Source organism: Acromyrmex echinatior, chromosome 14, assembly GCF_024713525.1.
Source record: "Acromyrmex echinatior isolate Ae372 chromosome 14, ASM2471352v2, whole genome shotgun sequence".
In the NCBI taxonomy this organism is placed as follows: domain Eukaryota; kingdom Metazoa; phylum Arthropoda; class Insecta; order Hymenoptera; family Formicidae; genus Acromyrmex; species Acromyrmex echinatior.
In genome coordinates, this window is record NC_141865.1 from 4,257,097 (window position 1) to 4,280,548 (window position 23,452).

General features: G+C 32.5%; 1 protein-coding gene, 1 long non-coding RNA gene and 1 pseudogene across 2 annotated transcripts in view; 2 read left to right on the forward strand and 1 right to left on the reverse strand.

Moving 5' to 3' along the window:
- The window catches only part of Fak (protein tyrosine kinase 2 Fak), a 68,993-nt gene extending 52,306 nt beyond the window's left edge, over nt 1-16,687 (reverse strand). The window contains exon 1 of the mRNA XM_087413394.1: nt 16,357-16,687. The gene's annotated coding sequence lies outside the window, so the exon portion shown is untranslated. The remainder of the gene's footprint in view (nt 1-16,356) is intronic.
- LOC147907373 (uncharacterized) lies at nt 746-16,349 on the forward strand (annotated as a pseudogene).
- A 2,079-nt stretch (nt 16,688-18,766) lies between the features above and the next one.
- LOC147907374 (uncharacterized) lies at nt 18,767-23,390 on the forward strand. The gene is made up of 2 exons (XR_015547405.1): nt 18,767-22,602; nt 23,095-23,390. It is a non-coding gene; the product is annotated as an uncharacterized LOC147907374 (long non-coding RNA).
- Nucleotides 23,391-23,452: the final 62 nt, after the last annotated feature.

Here is a 23,452-nt window from a genome sequence, read left to right on the forward strand (position 1 = left end):
CTTTTGTAAAAAGAATCACGCATATTATTCATCACATAAATAAGTAATTTGCATTTTTTATTTTCGAACCAAAAATCTATTCGAGATTCGAAACACCGATTTTCAGGAATTTTACTTTTCATCTTTTCAAGCTAAGGCACCAACGCACTGAGTACGATTTTCACATTAAATCGTAGAGCACTGCAAGAACACTGATCTCATATAGGAAAGCGAAGAAGGCACACATTTTCTTTAACACTCATCTCATTACTTAAATCGATATTTAAATAATCGATATTTAAACGCGGAAGAAGTGGCACACGCAACGCAAAAAAAGCACGCACGTAAGATGGGTGTAGGTGGATTTCTCTTTCGATACGATGCGTGCAGCTTTGCGGCGAGGCAACAACTGTCTTCACTATGAGAAGCTACCGTGCATCGCTCACATACGCATTTCTTGCTCACATACTCTGTTTCCGTTTCCTTTGCACTCACTACATCGCAGTCTCGTCGCGTCGTTCTTCTCTTTCTCTTTCTTTTCCCATTGCGTATTTTCTCTATCCTTTCGCTTTATCATTCTCGGCGTTTTATCAGCGTGCTTTATCCCGCGCTTCTCCCTCCTTCCCAAATAAATAAAATAATCTTATTCTTTTCTTTCTTCCATCATATTCGTTTTCTTTGCCTCTAGTTTTACTTCTTTGCCTATAATTTTATCTCTTTGCCTCTGGTTTTACCTGTTTGCTTCTTAATTTCTTCATCTCCTTCATTTCCTCATCCTCTCAATCTTGTCTAGTCTTCTAATATTTTTCGTAAGGCCTCATCTTGCAGTTTTCTCAAAGGCAACAGAAAAATGTCTGCATTACTCATAACTTGCCTCTGTTGATTACTTTGACGTAAGATAAGTGTTTCTAAAAAATGTTCGTTTATCAAGAAAACAATAAGAGAGAATTATATTTATTCACTCCAATAATTCCGATGAAACAAGGATGGCGATCTCAATTCCTCGGAGAAAATATGCGATATGAAATTAAAGAAGATCGATCAAGCGTTGATGACTTATAAGAATTATTTTTAGTTCTTTGAACCGTCCCAAATCTCCCATGAAAAATGACTGTGATATTAAGGAAAATCTCGAAATTTTATCATGTATTACATCAAAAAATAAAATAAAAATAGAGAATCGATACTCATTTTTTATGAAAGGGAGATAGTGACGTAATCATGATGTGAAATTTTTGCATGGAAATGAAATAGGGATGATGATTCATTTAGAACATTTCAGAGTGAATATTAGAACAAGAGAGAAAATGTATATAAGTCTAGATTATATGTGTAATAATGTGTCGTTAGGATGTAACCGCGATAATCGTTGAAGACGATTAATTGTGTCTGTTGACCAATCGAGAAAATTTAAGCAGAAAATATAAGGCTAATGTGACAAAAAGTTAGACAGATATAAAATAAAACGTTTCTTAGTGCGATTTAAAAGCAATGGTGACGTAAATGGAAATAATAACATAATAACTCTTACTTAGATCGATTCTCTTAGATCACTAGTGACTCAATCGAGGAGTGGAAACGCAGGAGATTCGTGTCTTCACGACGCACGTCATCGCGAAGAACGTGACACCAAAGCCATCCAGAGCGAGTGACAAACGTTCGACCACTTTTTTATCCTAGCTACTTTATCAATCAAGGGTGGTCGAAAAATGTATAATATACCTATAAATCGAGTTATAAATAATACCTATTTTTTAACTATTTATTTCCAGTATAGTTTTTCGGATCTTCTGACATTACAAATATATATATAGGACATTATAAATATATATAGTCTTTAAAAGGACCGAAGGTCCCAAATACGACTAGTACATTACATGCGTACGTGTTTATGTATTAAATCTTCACTTAAAAACACAAATTCCCTACTTTAAAAATACAAACTCTCTGCTTTAAAAACATAAATTCTTTGTTTCAAAGCAAAAAATTTATGTAATTAAAGCAGAGAATAAATATATTCAATACACGTTCTTACCTTGCCCTAAGGGTCTCCATAATCTTTCCAGTTTCCATTATTTTTAGTACATTGTAGATTCATTTATTTAATAAAATAAAGATTTAGTAATCTCGATAATAAGTTAAACCACAATGATGCAATAAAATAGGCATAATAAATTAATAAAAAAAAGATAATAAAAAAAAAGATAGGTAACACATTCTTTGACTTACTCCGGTTGATTATCACTGTTAAATTCGCAACAAAGATTTTTATCAAGATTGCAAAACAAAAATTTTTTAATTCGAAAAAGGCTTGTAATATTTATCTATTGTAAATAATTTTTAATAATGGATTTATATTTGTTTATGAATTCTGCTGTATCCCTTTGATAACAATGCCACATACTGTTTGTGGTTAAACGATTTTAGCGAAAATGTTTTTTTGAAGTATACGAATGTATTTTTTGAAGTTATCTCATTTTATCCTTGTTTTATGCGTAATAAACAATGAAAACAGAATGACAAATAGCGTTAATATCATTCTGCGAATACATTTATAGTGTGCTTTATTTAAAAAAGTGTTTGTAAAGTAAAAAAATATAATTGTTATGTCTTATTTTTATGAGGTCTAAGTAACTATTTAATCTAATTGAAATGCTATTTCGCTATCAAAATTAATAGTATACAAATATTGTTGCCGTAACTATATTTTTACAGTGTTGAATACTAGATTAGTTGTCATTACTCTATTACTCTAAAACCAGTTACAGATACTATAATTGCCAATGTTACCAAAAATATAGTTGCCACAACTATTTTTTTCTTTCAATGTTAACTTATAAAAGTACCCTTGAATAAAGTAAAATTATTTTTTTTAAAACATTGTTTCAATAAAATCAGATTTGAAGGGATTAATTCTTTCCATATTTTTTTATCTAACAAATCTCCCTAAAAATTTATATTCGGGAGTATTTCGGATTACTGAACACAAATCTGAAATCAGATTTTCAAAATTAAAAATAGTGGATTCAATAAGGCGGACATAAAGAAAAATTGCACAAATTCCCGCACAATTAGAAACTGATAGGTATTTTGCTGAATGCGAATGTGAAGTTGAATTTTCAAAATCCAAATCTATACTTCAAACTGTTTTTCTTGTCTCTCTTAGCATTTTCCGGAATTAACGACAAGGACATGGAGAATATCTAGATCCAGATTTTGTTTTTCGTCTTTTATTCAATATCTAAGACCCATTTCCGAATCGTGATGTGCTTATTTGGAGTCGAATTTTGAAAACTTTAAATGATATCCAATATAGTAAATTGCAATATTAGTAAATTGCAAAATTCTTATAATTTTTCCGGAAATAAGTATTTAGAAGCTTCGTAGGTATATCATTGTCGATTTATTGAATTGTCGAGTTGATCAACTACTGTTGATCTGGATCATAAATAGCAATTCTTTTATCTAGTGGAAAATATAAAAATAAACCATCAAAATTGATGAATTAATGCATTATGTAAATCATTAAAATGGATGAACGAAGAAGAAGAATCGATGAAAGAAGAAGATACTTGCCACTATGCCAGAAAGGGTTAAAATAATCCTCAACGATTGAATTATGAATATTATTAAATGTTATTTTAGTTGTTAATAAATAAGTTACAATCGCATTCTATGTTTATTGCGAGTTTTTCACTTTCCGGAGAAACTTTCTTCTTCAAAGTAATAATAGAGATAAAAAGGCTTGAGGAAATAAGCGCTGTTCAAGGTGTGCAAATTGTTCAAGAATATTTCTCAATATTCAAATTAAATTTATTGAAGAGAACAAACATTATCATTGAAACGATAATTCGTTGGTTTTGGTTAATTTTTTAACCTTTTTCAGCGAAAAATATATGCAAAAAAGTTACAATTAATATTGCTCGTTATCTACGCATACAACATTGGAAGATGTAAATCTATTCTTTGCAGTCTCCAGAGAAGCCAAACTAAGTTCTCTATCGAAAATATATTCTCCCGTGCCAGTTACAAGGCTGAATGGAAATCAAAATCGATGCCTTTAATAAAAAAAATTAAATAAATATTTTAGCATGGGAAAATAAATATACAAAAAAAACTTACCCATAATGTAAACTGCTAAGCCAAAGTCTTAATAGTAAAAATGTCAAACAATTAAAGATTTTTTAGTTAAATTATAAAATAATAAATGAAATGTACAATACGGAATAATGTGTCGACCATACATCGTCAAACAATAAAATGAGACAATTCGTGAAAGCTCGCCGATCATTTAAAAATCAAGTTCGATGTCGATAATAAAAACAAACTAAGAATTAAAATAATTTAAATATACTTGGTTTAGCAGTTCTGTGTCTGTTTTCAAATTTATGCTGTTATTCTATTATTTTATATTGATCATCTCTGATATCAATCTCTTATTGTAATTCTGCTTATTATCCAATATTTTAACAGAAATTTCCTAACAGAAATCACGACTATGATGCAACCTATGATCTGCAATTACCAAATGTTTGTGTTTCTATTAATATGAGATCTATGTTTAGAGATTCTCGTTTTCAATTGTTTCTCTGTTTGTTCAAAATGCTGCATCACAATCTTTATAAGAAATTTTATAAACGATTCTTCTTATAATTCGCAGGTAATGGATCTTTTTGCGCTCTGATAAGGTTACTCAACTTATTCATGCTAAAAGAATATAACGAAAACAGTGTTTTTAATGACGTTTCTAAATTTTTCGGACAATGGACCTATGCAATTGTAAACCAAGTTTTTAATTGATCGTTGTTATTATTATTATTACTATCATTGTTGCTAAGAGTGATATCTTTATTTAAAGCTGTTTTTTTATTACCAAGGATTTTATTAGCCAAGGATTCTTTCAGTCATTGTCAAGAAAATAAATTGCAAAGAATAGTCATTATCCAATAAATCCAATTTTTTATGTGTAAGAGGATGTTGAGACCAAAAAGAGATATCCTGAGAAAGTTGGTTTGTGATATAGATCAAATTTAATTCAGTTGTTTTCTATTATGATGGTAGTATCTAAAAAGTTGACTTTTCGATGACTATTTTCCAATGAAATTATCGCTTTATTATTTAGAGATCTATAAGTATTATTAAGAGATATATTTTAAGATATGTTTTAATATTTAGAGATTTATAAGTATTATAATAAGTATTTTTCTTCTTCAAGATACATATTATAAAACCAAGAGATTTTTCACTTCGCAAAAACTTTTTTTATCGCTCGTGTAAACGCGTAAGACACTTCGACAAGAAACTGTGATTCGTTCTGAGGTACAATCTTGGGTGAAAGAAAAAGACATTGTGTGATAGAAATTTCTTCCAGTTAAAGTTTCTTTTCTATAATTACAACTGTATGTAAAGGCGCGTCGAGTACAAGACAGCGGATAGAACAACAAGGGGGAGCACGATCGTGAGAAAGATGAAAAAGGATATAATGGAGGAGCGCGGAGGTAGAAGGAAAACAAAAAGAAAAAAAGATCTTTCTTGCTATCTATATAGAGTGAGGAATCGCGCGTAATAAATAGCTTGAATGTCTGAGAACCATACAAGAGGCAACTCGTTATATTCTTGTCTCTGACGTTTTTCTTCTTTTCCGTAAACGCGAAAAGAACGCGCGAGCAAAGACCGATAAAAAGACAAAGACGCGATACGTCGAACAAATGCACGTGGAATTGTTTTTAATTTCGATGATATAATAATCCAGGAAAATTAAACTTTTTTTTAGGCAATTTTAAGCAAAATTGCCATTAAAATTTTTTGGCGAAAAGACTCACTCTAAATCACTTCCGAGAGACTTTGATGTTGACATTGATCTCTAAGATATACTCTACTTTTGTCCGCCCCTAGACGGGGAGGATAGTAGGATGAAACTCATTTCGCGTGGAAATTCAGACGCTGAAACTGGGAAGACGGTGGAATGAAAGTCGCTTCGCATGGAAGTCGTACGCTCCTGAAAGCAAGGAGGGAGGTGAAATGAAAGTCGCTTCGCGTGGAAAATCCATCCATTGGCACGGAAGTAACATTTACAAAACTCCATTCCAGCGACACATAACTTTATGTAAACATTTTTGGCATTAAACTTTCGTGTCGGTGAAAATCCATTTAAGGGCATTCACTTGACATCATTTAGAGTATTTCCGCCAAAATTCATGATACTCGTGTTTGACGTTTTCGGAAGTTTACTTACAGTTCTCATTAAAACTTTATAATACACAGTTACAAATTTTTGTATGCATTTATTATTTATTTTTGTCTTCCAAATTTGAAACCAACGCTGCGCCTTTTATTGTAAGTTGAGTGATTTTCTTCTTAGGAGAAACTGAATTGCGCTACGTCCCTCTGGTGACAATGCCACGTACTGCTCATGCTGAGCGACTTTAGAGAAAAGGCTTTGAATGTATTTCGTAAAATTCAACAATGATTGATTATGTTATTATGTTATTATGATATAGTGTTATTAAAAAAAAGTTTTTGTCTAAATTAGAAAAAATGTGATTGTTTCTATTTGTCATCTATTTGCATGAAGTCCAAATAATTACTCAATGTTGGAGTCACTATTTTACTACCAATTAATAGTACTATAATATTGTTACCATGACTGTATTTTGCAGTTAGTATTCAGTACTACTTCGGTTGCTATTACTTGTAAAACTAGTTACAGATACTTAAATTGCAAAAGTTGTCAAATTTATGTATATTATATTTGCTATAACTATATTCGTTTTCTCCCAGTATGCCATATATTCTTTCAAAATATGCACAACAAGATTTGGTGCTCGTCTGTTTGACAGGAAAATCACCCGTAAAGTGATCACCCATCGCCTCCTTACAAGAGTAAAGTGCCAACGTTTTATAAGTTAGCGGAACAAAGTGAACAGAATCAATTCCAACTAACTTTTTTATTTGTTGCTTATTTGTTACTAAAAAGTTGCCAAAGAAAAAATTTGTTTGCTCTATCAGTTTTTTTTTAAATAATGTTCCGCTGAAAGAAGATTAAGGTAGCGAAACAATACATATAACGAAGTCAATCTACGTAAAAATAACATAAGAATTAGTTGCTAATTTGTTGCTGTCGAAATATTCTAGGTACTAAGATGTCGACTGAATTTGTTGCTCTCGAAATATGAAAGATATGAATTTGTTGCTTGCAAAATAAGTATAAATAATAACAAAATTTTTTACTGGTACTTTACTCTTATTCCGCTTATACGCTGAAGTTTATTGTTGTTATTTACACTTATTTCATAGGTAATGGGTTCAAAATTAGAATATTTTAATAGTAACAAATTAGCAACAAATTCCTACGTTATTTTTATGTAGATTGACTTTGTTATATGTATGTTGTTCCGCTAACTTAATCTTTCTTTAGCGGAACATCATTTAAAAAAAACCGACAGAGCAATAAATTTTTTCCTTTGGCAACAAATGAGCAACAAATAAAAATATTAGTTAAAATTGATTCTGCTCATTTTATTCCGCTAACTTATAAAAAGTTGGCACTCTTAGAAGGCAATGGATGATCATTTCGGGGGTAATTTACTTAAAGGGGATGAACAGCAAAATCTTCTTGAACATATTTTGAAAGCATAAAAGTAAAGGAACAATTTGAACCTACAATCAATTCGCTATTTATATTTTAATTGGTACTTTATTCTTGTACCGATGTTATATGTATTAAACTTTATTGGCGTATATTTTTTAAACCGTTACATTAATTTTGTTATTTTGAAAACAACTAAAAAGCACTTAATTTTACTATACTAATTTTTTTATTTTGTATGTAATTTAATGAAGGAGGTGCTAACTTAACGTTAAGTAGCATCTCTCACTTTCAATCGCGATTTTCTACTAAACCGTAAGGGGAGGGGGATGCTAGCTCAACAAACATCTTAGATCTATAAACTTCGCACTCTTAAATGCGAATTTCAAACTCTACATTGCATTAGATGGTCCACTTGTCCACATTTGTCCATAAAAAATAATCTTGTTTATCCCTCAAAAAATTATATTTAAATAAAAATTCCAGCACTCCTAAATTATATACGGGATTCGGTTGTCCATCATGTGAACATCATTTTTTTTAATTATATGAAGTAAAAATGCCTACTACTTAAAGAAAATCAATTTTTATCCATTTTGCAAGAAGAGTACACAAGAGTAAACAAACAGAAATGCTTAAACACAAACGGACAATCGAATCCCTACGTCATTTCGAGAAAACGCACTTACGATTGCAGTGACGAATTTTTTTGAAACATTTAATTTGTTTATAACTTAGGTTTTTAGACAAAAAACAATTATATATGGTTTTATGTATCACAGATTGAAAATAATTGTAGACAAGTAGGTTATACTTATCGATAATAATATTACATTATGAATAACAATGATAAAAATATTTAACTTAATTTTTTATATATTCAGGGTGTCATTCATTTCATTTCATTTTTACATAAAAATGAAAATGAGAGCAAAATACAACCGCCAATGGCTTTGACCTTGACCAGTTCCTGAACAACATTTAAGAGAATGCTAAAATCGTCCTACTTTACCATCATTTCCATTCGGTGAAAAATCTTCTTTTCAGCTGGATTTCAAAATAAGCGTGCAACTGAAATCATATTATTGGAACGAACAATAATTTGTAGAACTAAGATTGAAAGTCTAGAAGAAAAGTTTTTTCACCGAATAGAAAATACATACGGATGCTTTGCGAAGACTGGGAATGTCAACAAAGTCGAAATTTCGATGTAGTAGTAGTTGCGCGGTCTTGCGATAGATGGTGCTGGCATGTTAGATAAGGATAGATGTATGCGTTTGAGTAAGATAGAACAATATATAACATAAAAAATTAATCAAAGATGTCACTATTTTCGAATTTGGAATTAAAAAAGTCTGTACTATCGACCTCGATCAAGTTCAGTAATTGATTTAGGATCCCCTTAAGGAGATGTTGGAACGATGGCCGAATTTGATCGAGGTCGATAATACAGACTTTTTAAATTCCAAATTCGATAATGGTGGCATTCATTTCTTTCATTCATTTCTTATATTTATTATATATCGTTGTGTCTCACTCAAATGCATTCATCTGTCTTTATCTAACATATTACAACGCCATCTCTTGCAAAATCAAACACCAACTGTTAGATACAATTATTGTTTTGTTTACCATTCCGAGTCTTCGCTCAGCGTTTGTATATTGCACACGTCATTTGCAGATCGATACAAATCTTTCTTTTTAAGTTTTTAATCTTCTAGTTTCATAAATATTGTGCACGTAATACGCTTAATGCTGCACTATCGTTTGTCCATACTATAAAACTTTTGTATTAAGGAAACATCTATGTCAGGCTGACAGCTTTACGAAAAAAATTAAATAAGTTTTAAATTTTTTTTCGATTTTAGTATAAAGTCTATTGCAGCGTCAAAGTGATCACTCCAGCATCTCTTTAAAAAGTTTTACTCATCGAACACCTTGAGTAATGCTAATGCCGACAGCTTTCAAGCTTTGTAACTCGAAAAGTAATTAAAAAATATTTCATTATAGTGTTTTGGAAAGCTCTTGAGAACTACAAGAATATGTAACGAAAAATAGAAAATTAAAAAAAAAGTGACTTGCCCTGATCTTGACAACGTCATCCAAGATCAAACCAATGGTATCATCTTATGCCCCTCTCGAAATCATGAAACTTTTATTCGAAACATTTTTCTCTAAAATGCACTGTTCAAGAGATATATGAAGTCGTCATTTAAAATGGGACATCCTGTATACATAGATATACTAGAGACGCAATATAATATGTTTTTTGTACATCAAACGTGTCGTATAAAACAGGATGTAAATATATATATCAAGACAAGGAGATGAGGAGTCATGAGAGAACATGAACTTTTGATTATACGCACTATAAATTTTCAAGCACGCGCCATTAACTCGCCAATAGGTGAAAATCCGGCTAAATCGATGAATCCCAGCAAAAAGTAAGTAATATTGATAAATTATTTCGCGGATCATGTTGAGAATCGTTTCTGACGCTGTGCAATTATATGGATAATTGGCAAAAGAAATTAATAACAAAGTTTGATAGAGAATAAAAAAATTCATATCCATTAAGATTCTCGTAGAAAGACAGATTCATACTATTTTCTTGATAAGTACATAATTATAAAAATTAATAAAAATGATTTATTAAAAATAAGTAATTAATAACAAAAGGAATAATTTTGAGTTTAAAGAATGGCCTTCGAAGTAATTACTGATCACAGCAAAGTTAAATGGCAAACATGCTGTTTGTACAGACAATGCATCGTGAATAGACGAAATCACATGCAACGCGGAATTAAAACGGAAACAGATAAAAAAGCGTAACTACTATATGATTGCGAAGAGTAAATTGTCGCTCAGGATACAAAAAGACTCAGAATAAAGATTGATTCGTCCGAACGGATTGCAACCGCTTGATCGAATCGAAATGGGTGCTCTTAGTTTTGCTCTTTCCTTTCTGGTTTTTCTCTACCTATTATCATCATTGTCGGTGAGTAAATTACGTTGCTCGACGCAACATGTTACTTTAAGTTTGATTGTATTTTTCTCAGAATGCATATAATCTTGGAAAAGTGGCAACTGAACAATTAAGCAATTCGTCAATATTATTAAAATACCGAAAGAAATTCATAGTAATAGTAGGGAAATCGAATTAGAGATTGTGGATGACTCTATGAATCCATTGATAGTATCAAAATCTGTAGCCTCCATAAGAGACCCAACGAAACTGAACGTAGGTTTTCAAGCTAAAGTTGAATCGAAAAATCTTCCGTTAAGTCCCATTCGAGGAGAACGTCTCAACGAATGTCCAGCTTGCGAATCAAGCGAAATGGTTACAAGATACACTATCAAGCGAAAGTAGCTTCTAAAGAATTTTCGTCGGAAGAGGAATGAATTAAAATTCCGACAAGGAGCCCTAGAGGGAAGAAAAACAAGAAGAACATGAATATTTTTATCTGTACGTTCCAGATATTAAGGATACATTAAGAGATAAGTTTGCCAAGGCGAGTATGCAGCTTGAATTGGATGTCGGTGTCACATCGAAGAAAGAGAACGCGAACAAGATCGATGGTTGGTCATCAATAATCGCTCGAGAGGGAAGAAAAATTATATCTGGCTCAGTAAAAGATTAATCGACGGATTGATAACGAGTTTGATACAGAAACTGCAAGGCAAGGACTGCATGAAGTTCCCGAAGAGTGAATTTTATCTTGAATCAAATACAAAAAACGTACGGATTGGAAGAACAGCACAGTTAGGCTGATAGGATTAAAAATCGGAAAGAAGACTGGCAACGGAAAGGTAATCCTTCAAGACTTCGGGAGTGGAAGTAACGAAAATAAGCGAAGCGGAGTGATGATCGAAGCTTCAATTTTAGATACTTTGGCTAATTATGATAAATTGAGTATGAAAGCGACCGATAAGCGAATGGAACGGGTCTAAACATCAAGGTGCCTTTAATCGATGGTAAAATCGCTAATCTCTTGCGCAACGGTAAACTTTCGCTATTCGCGTCAACCGCGTTAAAAATATGAGAGAGTGATAACTAACAATTGAGTCCGTTAATTATTTAATTTACAGCTTCGATTAATTATTTAATTTATACACATATATGTATATATGTATTTATATGTGTACAAAAAACATTATTCATACTGTTAAACACGTTTTAATTCGAAGGTTCACGAGAAAAAAACTTCCGAAACATGTACGTGTATTAAAATAAAGCATAGCTTGCGTTAAAGATTAGATCTAAAAGAAATATTAAAGAAAGTATTTAAATAAAATATTCTTGCGGATAGTCGCAAAATTCATTTGAATCCGAAGAATGGGACTTTTAACATACAAGACCTATCACCCCTTTATAATTCCACATTAACTTTTCCTGAAGAAAAAGAATTCCAGATCCGGTCTCTGAGGTCAATTGCCTCGACTTACACTCAAGGTTGGAGCGTGTGACATGGCCATTAAGACACAATAGATCATTTGAAACTGTTGTAGCACATAATTAATCTTAACAACAGCAGCCGCGTCGCGGATATTCGCGGCGACTGGCGGCCTTCGTGCGGATAACCAGAACAAGATCTAAATGATTTTCCGCTTTCAAGCTTCTCTATCTTGTAGTCCGACGTCTTGTATAATATAGTATGATGTCGACAATTTATAAATAAATTGGCAAGGATCGCAAAAAAATTGTGAAAACATAATACTTGAAAATTGTTAAGAGTAAATGAGTTTCTTTGACATGAACGCGCATTGAATTATCGCGCATATTATACGGGATGTCCCATTTTTAACAATGCATCAAGATTTTTCAAAAACTATGTAGATCGGAAAAATGTTTCAAACAAAAGTTGTTTAGTTTGAAAGAAGACATAAGAAGGTATTGATTTCACCTCGTCGTTAAAGTCACTTTTGTAAATAAAAGATCCCATTTTTCATTACATGCTCTTGTAGTTTACCGATCGATTTTATCCAAGGTGTCCGACCAATTCTTAAATGCTCAGGATCATGACCTGGACAACATTTGTCAAGATCAAGATGAAGATCAAGATGATTCCTCTCATTTTCATTTTTACATAAAAATGATGCTGAACAACATCCAAGAAGTTTTAGTTAAATACCTTGAGTAATGTTAACGCTAGTAGAATTGTAACTTTCAAGCCTTGTAATTCGAAAAGTTTCTAATGAAAAAGAATTTTATTATAGTGTTTTGAAAAGCTCTTGAGGTAAGCTACGAAACTCCTATCCAGCTGGTCTCTCATCATGTCAAAATAAAAAAAAAAGAATAGCTCATTAGGATTTATGAGCTATTTATGAGCTTTCAAACATTACAAGAAAAAAATTTTGACTCGTCTCGATTAGCAGGAATTTTTATTTAAAGGTGGGGATTGTGTGTGATGCCCATACAATCTCGTCCATCTTGAAATTAACAATAGGAAATCGTTCGTAGACTCAGAATTAGGAGCTCTTTATGAGCTCTTAAATCAGTGCAGTTGCGATTTTTGGATTCTATTTCTTATCTTTCAAATAATCCCAAAACAAGTTTACAGTCAAGAGATATGTTATAGAAAATAGCACTATATTTATAATTTCATTAATGCATATGATTCTGATGTGATATAAAGATATAAAATCCTTTATTTTTGAACTGCAACCCCTTATCCCTTATCCCCTTATTTAGCAGGAAACCACCAACTGCCCTCGGCACACAAGAGAGAACTATGTTAGAATATCGGAAAATAATTCATTTCGTGATGGGAAATTATCTGCTGATTTAGAAGCTCTCGGAATATGCATACAAGTCGGCGAGTGACATTTGAAAAAGGTTACTTGCTAGAAGTAACGTTTCAAAATACATTTATTTGTTCATTTAGTCAATTTAATTTATGTTATTTTTATATGAATAACATTTTCCATTGGTGTAACACTAATGCAATTCAGTGCAAATCGATTTACATTTATTTTGAGTATTAATAAATAATTTAATTCTTTTAATGTTATAAGATTATATTATATATTGTGATAATAAAGAATATATGATTAAACTATGATTAAAAGAGTCGAAATATTTATTAATAAAATATGTGAAATGATTTTTTCATTCAATTGCACTCATTGTCAATGTGCACCAGTATTGCACTAGTTTTCCAAGTAAAAAATGCTAAACGAAAAATATTAAATATAAGAAATATTAGTAAATGTTTACAGAAGAGGTTCTGAAAAAATGCAAAGGGCACCGAGTAACAGTTACAGAGATCAGTGAGAACGATATTAACATAGATTATAGGTGAATTATAAAATAGAAATGCTGAGATAAGAAATAAGAATTTAATATTTGTATCCTATAATGAAATATACATATATGTATCTATCTGTAAAAAGCAAGTCATCGCTTGATTTTATTCCTATGATTTTATCCTTGATTTTATAACTATTTCTCAATACATTTAAAATCCCTACAATGCCATAAAAATGAATATTTATAATCACGATATACAATTAATTATATATTAGTATTAATCTGATGATTATGACATAAAGAAACAAAAAAGAGACCGTTATTCATCCATTTTTGTTATGGAAAGATTCCATCTCTCCAAATTAAAAAAACGGAAAACTATGTCGAAAAGATCACACAGCTAGACCAACGCGACGATTCTATATAATTATTTATGATGGATATTTCAATTCAACGCCGGAACTACATTCTTTCGCTGCCATGTTTGACGGAAATGTGAAATAAAAGAGGAAAGGATGCGTGACAAACGTGAGAGCGATACATGAATATCTCGTATTCTCAAATGCTGCCGTCTCCATCGACGATTGATAAAGGAGGGTATTAAAAAAGTGTCGATTTTCACCCCCAAGTTACATCTGTATAGACCTTGAAAAATCATCACAGTTGAGTGAGCGTTCGCTGTTATTGGTGTATTCTTTTAGATTATCCAATCAGCATTTTAGATCTGAAAGAATACATCAATAGCAGTGAGCGTTCATTCAACTGTTGAGTCCGCTGAATGCAGCCATTATTTGAGTCCTCAAGAAACAGGAAACAACAATCATTTGTCCGAAAAGTGGTGAGAACATTGCTAGAATGATTTAAATGAACTTAATAATTTTCAGCTTTAATTGTATGTTTGTATTACTTTTGCCAAATAAAAATTGCGAACAGTTCTTCTAAAACTGATCACATTAAAAGGTTAGATAATTTTGAATGTGCAATTGCGAAAAAATTTGATACATAGAGTACACAGAGTAAGAAAAAAATATGGAGACCTTGAAAATTTTGGAAAAATATAAAAGATATTGAAAAATGTTTCAGATGAAAGTGGAATAATTTCAAGAGGGACGTATTGTCATGTCATTATTTTTCTAGATGGAATCAAAAAGATACAAACGCAAAAGCAAACGTTCTCTCATGGATAGAGAAACTATGCCAAATTCAAAACGGATGTTTGCAATCGCACTTGCGTGACCGAGTTGACCAATGACTTTGCCTATTATTATCAAACAAGATAATGAGATAACATGACATGTCGGAATCGACAGGTGATTTTTGTTCCATTTGATTCTCAATAAATTTCTAATATAATAGCATCGCATAATTCAACTCGAACTTATTGTTTAGTGAACTTGTGGATGTGGAAATAAGAATAAACACGAGAATAATTTATGAGTCGAAAATTAAAGTTCGAAAATTAAATTTAAGACGAAAATTACGTCCAATGAAAAAATACAATGCAATCAATTGCGGTAGCGTAATTAAATGCGAAGAATATTTTATGATCAAAATGGATCAAAGGAAAAAAAACTTTAATTGTTTTTATAGGAACGCAAATTGCTAAAAAGTATTTTACTCTACGCAAGGAAAGTATTCATAAAATTCGTACAATATTACGATGTACATTATGTAAAAAAATGATTTTGTTTTATAAACGGTAAAAAATTACAGATTTGTTAAGAAAAGGAGGGTAGAAATTTTCGAGATGACAAACGTTATAATATAAAATATAATCTAATTAGTTTGTGGAGCAATATTATTCACAATTGATCTAACTTGGAATTAATTTCATAAATAAATTGTTAAAACATAACTGGTAGTGATTTTATAACAATGTGAATAAGGATTTTATTCACTTTATTTCAATTTTTCCTTAAATCTGGAGTTATTAAAACAATTATTTTCGGGTTTTGAAGAAAAATACATAAAACACAGAAATAAAATGATACCCTAGCGGTGACAAAACTATCAAAAAGTTCTACCCTTCTTTTCTCAAAATTTATCAAGGAAGGAAGTCGCAAGCGAATTTTGTCACAGTCAAAAGAACGGAGCCTCCATCATAAAATGCTCCATCCTGACTTTCATTCATGTTGATTTTATCTGCGATACGGCTAAAATTTTGTAAATTGAAACAGGCCCGGTAGGTATAGTCTAGGCTTCGCGAGACAATTTGCGAAAATTGCAAATTAAGCCCATATTACATGCGCGCGGGACATTCGCGTAGGCAAGCCTTCCCTCTTTCCTGCACACGCACGGCCGGTTTATTCGCCATTGTTCCACGGCGTTCAGTCGTCTGGACAGTTTTATGTAACACGATTCGTGTAATCGCGATCTTACTTCGCCGGCGTAAAAGAGGATACGGCCTCAAAGATGGCCTCTCCCCGCCGCTGTCAAATTCGCGGCACCACGGAAAGCGTCGAGATGAAACACGGGACACCAATGTCCCGTCCGCTTCGAAAAAAATCTCAAATTAATTAACAATTCAGTCAGTACTCACGACAATGAGCACGATGATGTTAGAGGAGCCTGCGTGTGACGCGCGAAATCCAGCGGAGTCGCACCACCTGACGTGATGTCCGATGAGCACTATCCAGCACGCGCCACTTCTTGCGTGCACTACACCGTTTGCGGAAAGGGTTTTGTGCCTTGCGTTTGTCACGAGCGTAAACGTGAACGCGAACACGAGGTCGTTCGAGACGCGTGTCGTTGCGCCTGAGAGAAACGCGGTCACCACCTACGCTGTAAACAGCTGTACATTGGCTGAATCGGAACACGGCACGAGTTTGATCGACCACGATCAGTTGTCGTAAACACTGGTCGCCATGCTGCCAAGGCACCTGTCAATACGCACGCGGCGCGCACCATCTTGCGCACGATCGTTGGTACCGCGCTGGCGCCTGCAGATGGCAGTACAGTGTTGCCACTGTGACGTTGCAAGAGTTAGTTGCGGCGCTCGAGTCAGTTCTTTTTCCGGTCTTCCTCTCTCTCTCTCTTTCTGATGTCATGGCGTTCTGTGTGCGGACTTTTGTAAGCTTTAGCGATAGATTTTAAGTTAGTGTTTGGGAAGATTAATACTTTACTTCATGTTCATTGCGAGATTGGCATCGATTACTACTCACATCGTTAGGTAATTACTTGTGCCGTCAGATAAATGCTTATATTTTAGATTTTTAGTTTCTTGTATTTTAACCTGGTAATGCGATACCGATCAAGCTGTCGTAATGCACGCAATTACGTTTCTACTCTTTCTGTACGTTCCAAATATTTATTTGAGTTTATATTAAATCGCCTTATGGCATATGAATTAGAATCAGTGAGTAACATTTCTTTGTGAACAACTTGGCAATTTCCCGCCAATCTTCCTTCGCCATTAATTAGCTCGGCGACATATTGGGTATAGCAGTCACAACGTAGCTACTCTATTATCGAAAAAGACTTTGTACACAATTAACTGGCAAAAAATGTATCAGATCGAGTAAAAAATTTTTTTAAGAGAAGAAAACAAAAAAGATTAACGCTTGTTGCTTATTAATAAAAAATAACAATAAATTTTATTTCAATCGTTTAACAAAAACTGTGTTTTAATAAATATGCATGTTATTATATATATTACACGTCATGTAACTTCAATATAAACTCAAATTAACTTAAAAACATTTCTTTTCGTTAACAAAATTAATTATATAATATTATTCATTACGTAAACATTATATTACATAACATGTAATGATCAAAATATGACTGACATTTCCATCTTTTCTGCAATAATGTTTCAGACGGATTCTATGTATAACAGTTTTCATTAGTTGCTTGGACAATATTATTGAACTGCATGTTTCTACATCCAATTTATTTCGTAACTTGTTTTAATTAAACTTAATTGAGAAAAAATTTTCTGTACACACAGATGAATGTGTGGTAAACATATCAACCTTTTAATTAATTTTTTTTAATTAGGGAACATTTCTTCATTTAATTCATTTTTCATAATAATTTCATTTAATTCAAATTTAGTTGAAATATTTTCAATTAAATTTGAATTAAATAAAGCACACATTTTCAAATTTTTTAAGATATTTTATATCTTGCAATTATCTCCATTCACTTTTATTTAAACTTTCTATGTTACTAACTAAATGTTTAAATAATATTACTATATCTGTTATACTAGACACATTTCCACTTGGTGCTTGTTTAGGTTGAAAATTTGTAAAAAATATTAAATGTTTATCATTAAAGTCAGTTGTTTCCTCACATGATTCTCACATAATTCTATATAAAAATTTAAAATATATTTAAGTAATCCTAATCTTATTCAATTTTTCTTGATGGATAAAATGAGTTTTTAGAAAAAGTTCCCACATTTGCACCCATATAAATTTCTTCTAATTTTACATAATGATCAAGATTAGTTGGAAATATTTTTGACAAGTTAAATTGATCAATAATTGTTTTTCTTAATAAAATTTCTTAACACATTTTTATGCAAAGTAGTAAAGTTGGTATGCAATATATAAATTTGAGTGCTTTCTCCTTGAAAAATAAGATTCATTTTATTTATAATGTGATAGAAATAAAAAATTTACTTTAAAGACAGGATTATTTAAATTATTAAATATTGCACTTGTTGATGTAGTTTAGATGTAGTTTATCTTCTTCAAATGTAACATTAGTAAAATATAATTTAAAAGAGTCTCACAACAAAAGTACTCTGTCAACGACAGCCTATTAACAATAAAAAAAATGTTATGTACAATATCATTAATTTCCATTTCCACTAAAATGTTAAACTGTTAAATCTATTTTATGAGGAATTCCTAAATAAAATATTTTTAATTAAAAAATATTTTATCAATTTATCAAATTGTCAGTAAAAATTATTAATAATCCTGAGTTATTCCACCTTTTGATAAATTTTACCTGTTGGGTAAGTAGCAAGATTACTCAATCAAATGCGCGGATTGCCAGATTTACTTAACAGGTAAAATTTCATGGAATAATCGACCCTGAATAAGTTATATTTTATTAAAATTTCAATAAACTTATTTGCAATGATAACCAGTTTGAGAGAGCAGCATTTTGTTGTGAGGTTTTAAATTCAAAAAATTTTGGTATTCTTCTAAATCATCCCTTCGTTTTGGGCTATTAGCAAAATGGTTATACAAATTCCTTACAAATTTTTCCGGATTTTGGTAACTTTGTTGTAGCTTTCGAAGAACATAAATGTAACGAGTGACATACACAGCTTAGTGTAAATATATCGTTATTTAATTCTCGTAATTTTGTCTGAACACTTGATTTCCGTCCCATTATAACAGCTGCATTATCAGCAGCAAATCCAAGGATGTTTTCAAGCGATATCTTTTTTTTTTTTAAGTAATTCGATAACTGAATTAAAGAGTGTTTCAGCATTAGTCAAGTGTGAACTGGTACAAGACCAAAAAACATATCTCTAACTTTATTTTTATAAAAGAAGCGTATAACTAAACACTTTTTTATTAAAATATCTGTTGTTTCATTAATAATATAGAATTTTAGTTTCATTAATATAGAATAATAACATTTTTCTTTTAAATAGTTTTTTGTAAAACTTAAACTAATATTATTAGTTATAAGGGTGCTCAAACTAATTATTGCAAATATATTAATTGTTAAAGCACTCTTTCAAGCACCAACCACAATAAGTTATTTTTAATAACAGATATACATATATATATATATATATGTGTATTAATTGTTAAAATATCTCCAATATTTTGCATATATACTATAATAAATACTTTACCATGCTGACGGATTCATATATTATCGTCATATTGAGGTTATTCCGTTCCGTTTCCGTCAAAATTTTTCTCATCATGTGAAACCCAGTGAAAAAACGTAACGGAATTGTTCAGGGCACTTATCATGGAACAAAGTCAGAATGGATTTCGATCGGAATTATTTAATTATTCCCTAGATTTCTATTCTGTGGAAAACGGAATAATTCCGATCGGAATCCAGTTCGACTTTATTCCATGATAGGTACCCTGATTGGTTAACCTGCACCATTTGTCTTTTCTGTTTTTTTTCCGTTCCGCTATTTCTCACTCCATATGACTGCATCCTTAGGGTGCCGTCCCATGAGCGGAAATACAGCGGAACAGCGAAACCAATCACAATTGCAGAAAAGAAAGCGGAGTAATGACTACAGAGTCGCGTTGTTCTGTTCCGCTGTAAACTTTCGCTTATGGAACGGCACCCTTAATCACCTCAATATTCACAAGAACACGAATTTCCGTAAGGATGTCGATCTTTAATAGTATCTCATCGATAGTAAGCATTATCGGTTAAAGCGATGCTAGATGACAGCGGCCAAACTTGATCGATGTCGGTAGTATAGACTTTTTTCCAAATTTAAAATGTCGATAATAGATATATCTTTGATTCATTTCTCATATGATCGTTCTGTTCCAGAGAGGAAGGGTATAGATCTAGAAATCCTAAAAGTAGAGATCGGTCAATGCCGACTCGATCCATGATTGGCTCTGCTATGTTATTGTGAAACCGGATGTGAGAATGAGAGAAGCAAATATGAAAGTAAGAGAAGCGATATCATCTTGCTGTTAAGATTCTCATAGAAATTGGTATTGATATATTGGCGCGCATTTTCAAGATCATGTGATTTCCGGTTTCACAACATCATGCGGGCTTTAGCCGATCTCTACTTTTAGGATCTCCAGGTATATCCACATAAATTTACATAGTTCCGAATTAGAATCTGCCTATATATTCTACAATAGAAACAATTAGTTACTCTTTCACGCCTAAAATGACTAACGCAACCCTCACATATATTGTAGATACTGCATGAATTGCCTCACCTCGGGAGCTAAAGCAGTCCTTGCGCTGCGAGCTGTACAGGCATTTGGCCGTTGTCATGCGCGCACGAATGGCGCATGAAATGAAACGGAATGCCTTCCATGCGCATCATGTGTGAAACAGAACGCAGTCTAAAATAGTCTTAAATGCAAGAATCGATTATGAATATCGTAAAAATGATACTGAATCTTTCCTCGTGCAAGGAAAGATTCAATACTAATTTCACGATGCGAAACAGGCCGATATTCATAGTCGATTTTTACATTTAATACTGTTTTAAGCTTAACTGTACATAATATATGCCTGGTTTATGCCTTTAACTATATAACATGGACTGCTAGCAGCAACTTCAGACTGGTTATCGCATATAACAGAAAGAGAGGTATATATATGTATCCAATAGTCCCTGGAATATCAGAGTCTAGCCATCCCTCCATCCTCTCTTGTGCTTGGCGTACCCACACAATGGCATACCAATCGAAAACGCATATACATTCATATCACCAATTGAGAGCAAACACACATTTCGAACACGCACGCCATTTTTTAGGGACTTTAATATCCAATATCTTTAATGTTAAGCCCCTCCCCATCGATCAAAAGCGCGGCAAATTCAAATATACTTCAGGTTTCTATTATAAGAAATTTATATTTTAAATACATTACTTTAAGTACGAAGCGCCACTACGATCTGAATGTTAAGATGTTGAACTAATATATATGTATTCATATAAATGAATTAATTTCAGAAATGATAATTGCGTGCTGATATGTTTGTCGGACTTTCAACGCAATCAATCTAAAATATTAATAATCCCCCCAAATTTCCCAAATTAATTTTAAAAAAACTGTAATAAACTTATTGCGAAAAATATAATTCATTTATCCAATAGTTCTCATTCTATGCCCCAATGCGGCTTCTACTACTTTTCTGAAACACTCTATATATATGTATAAATATCCTAGATATCGTCTATTTAATTATAATTAATTGATCATTCTTAATGAATCCGACGTCCTATCATCGTATAGATTTGTCACATTTACGTCTCAAGAAGATTCGACTGAGCTCCGATTTCAAACTAACCTGAGGCTATGGGTGAGATACAAATTTCGCGGTTCCGGAAATTGAAGGGAACTGTGATTGAGATTGTCCAATTTACCGATTGGCTAGATACGAGCGCTAGATATAGCGATTATTGTTGACTCTCAGTCGTTCCACGATCATTCCTCCATTCCTCCCAAATATATTAGAAATCTTTCCAAGATTCTTGAACACTCAGAGCAACCTGCAACCGCGAAGTATAACTAGTATCAAAGAGAAACCTAAGAGAGGACATGACGGCACAAAACCTGTAACTGCTTATGGCTACGTTGTAGCTGCTGTGCCCAATATGGCGCCGAGTGTGTCTGGGCGCCGGCGATGACTAACTAACGGCGAAGGACAATTGGCGGAAAATTGTTAAGTTTGCAAAGAAATGTTACTCATTGATTCTGACTCATATGCCATAAGGCGGTTTAATACAAATTCAAATAATTGTTTAGAACGTACAAAATTACAAAAGTATAGACGTGATTGCGTGCGTATGACGGCTCGGGTATCGCATTACTAGGTTAGAATCTAGGCGAGAAACTAAGAAAATCTATAATATAAGCATTTATCTAACGACGCGAGCAATTACCTAATGACATGAACAGTAACCGATGTCGATCTCGCAATGAACATAAAGGGTCGATTAATCTTAACCGAGCACTAACTTAAATCTATCGCTGAGACTTACAAAAAGATCCGCACGCTGATGACACGAGAGAGAGAGAGAGAGAGAGAGAGAGAGAGAGAGAGAGAGAGAGAGAATGGCGTACACAAACTAAAAATTAAAAGGTAAGTAATTGTACTTTGACATAGTTTGACGAATTCGTAGGATGGTCCACACTCGTGGCGACGAAGCGCTTTTTCCCCCTCTCTGCGCGTCGCCGCCGCTGCCATTCGAGTGTGGGCCGTCCTACGAATTCGCGCGGCGCGGCTTAACCGCATATTGGCTTAGACATTTCCTTTTCTAATTCGAAAACTACAGCGAGTATCTCAAAATGGTATAAGAAATTTTTTGTTTCCTTTGTCCCATTCTCCACCCCCAATGTGGCCCCGACTCATCTTAAGAGACACCCTGTATATGAATATACTTATACGTTAAGGCATAACGCATAAGAAAATCAGAGTCCTTTGTTTCTATCCTGGGAATAAAAATGAAGAATTTTTTTTTTATTGGTTGCTTTCCTTATACATCATGCTTTATGCATTATGTAAAAGTCTGTGTTCCGACTTTAAGCCTATAAAAAAAAATGCATAGTCAGAATTTTCATGTTAAATCCCCAGGGCTGTTGATCGCGTTTTGTGCTTTGCAAAAAGAAAGCAACCCTTAGTGAATGATCCTTTTCCTGTTATGGGATTTTATTATCCATTGGTGTTATTTGAAAATATAAAATGGAGGAAATATTCACGGAAGTATAAAGAAAGTTGAGAAAAAGAGAAGAAAGGTAAATTTTAACATAACTTTTTGTTTATTTTTTGTGGGTAATCTCCTTATTTCTTTCACATATCTATGAAAAAATATACAGGAGTGTTTAATTTTCTTTTACTAAACATCAAGGCTTAGTAATAATAATCCAAAATTTATAAATAATTTTCAACAATTTGTTTTCTCGTTATGATTTTCTTTGATTTATAAAGAAAT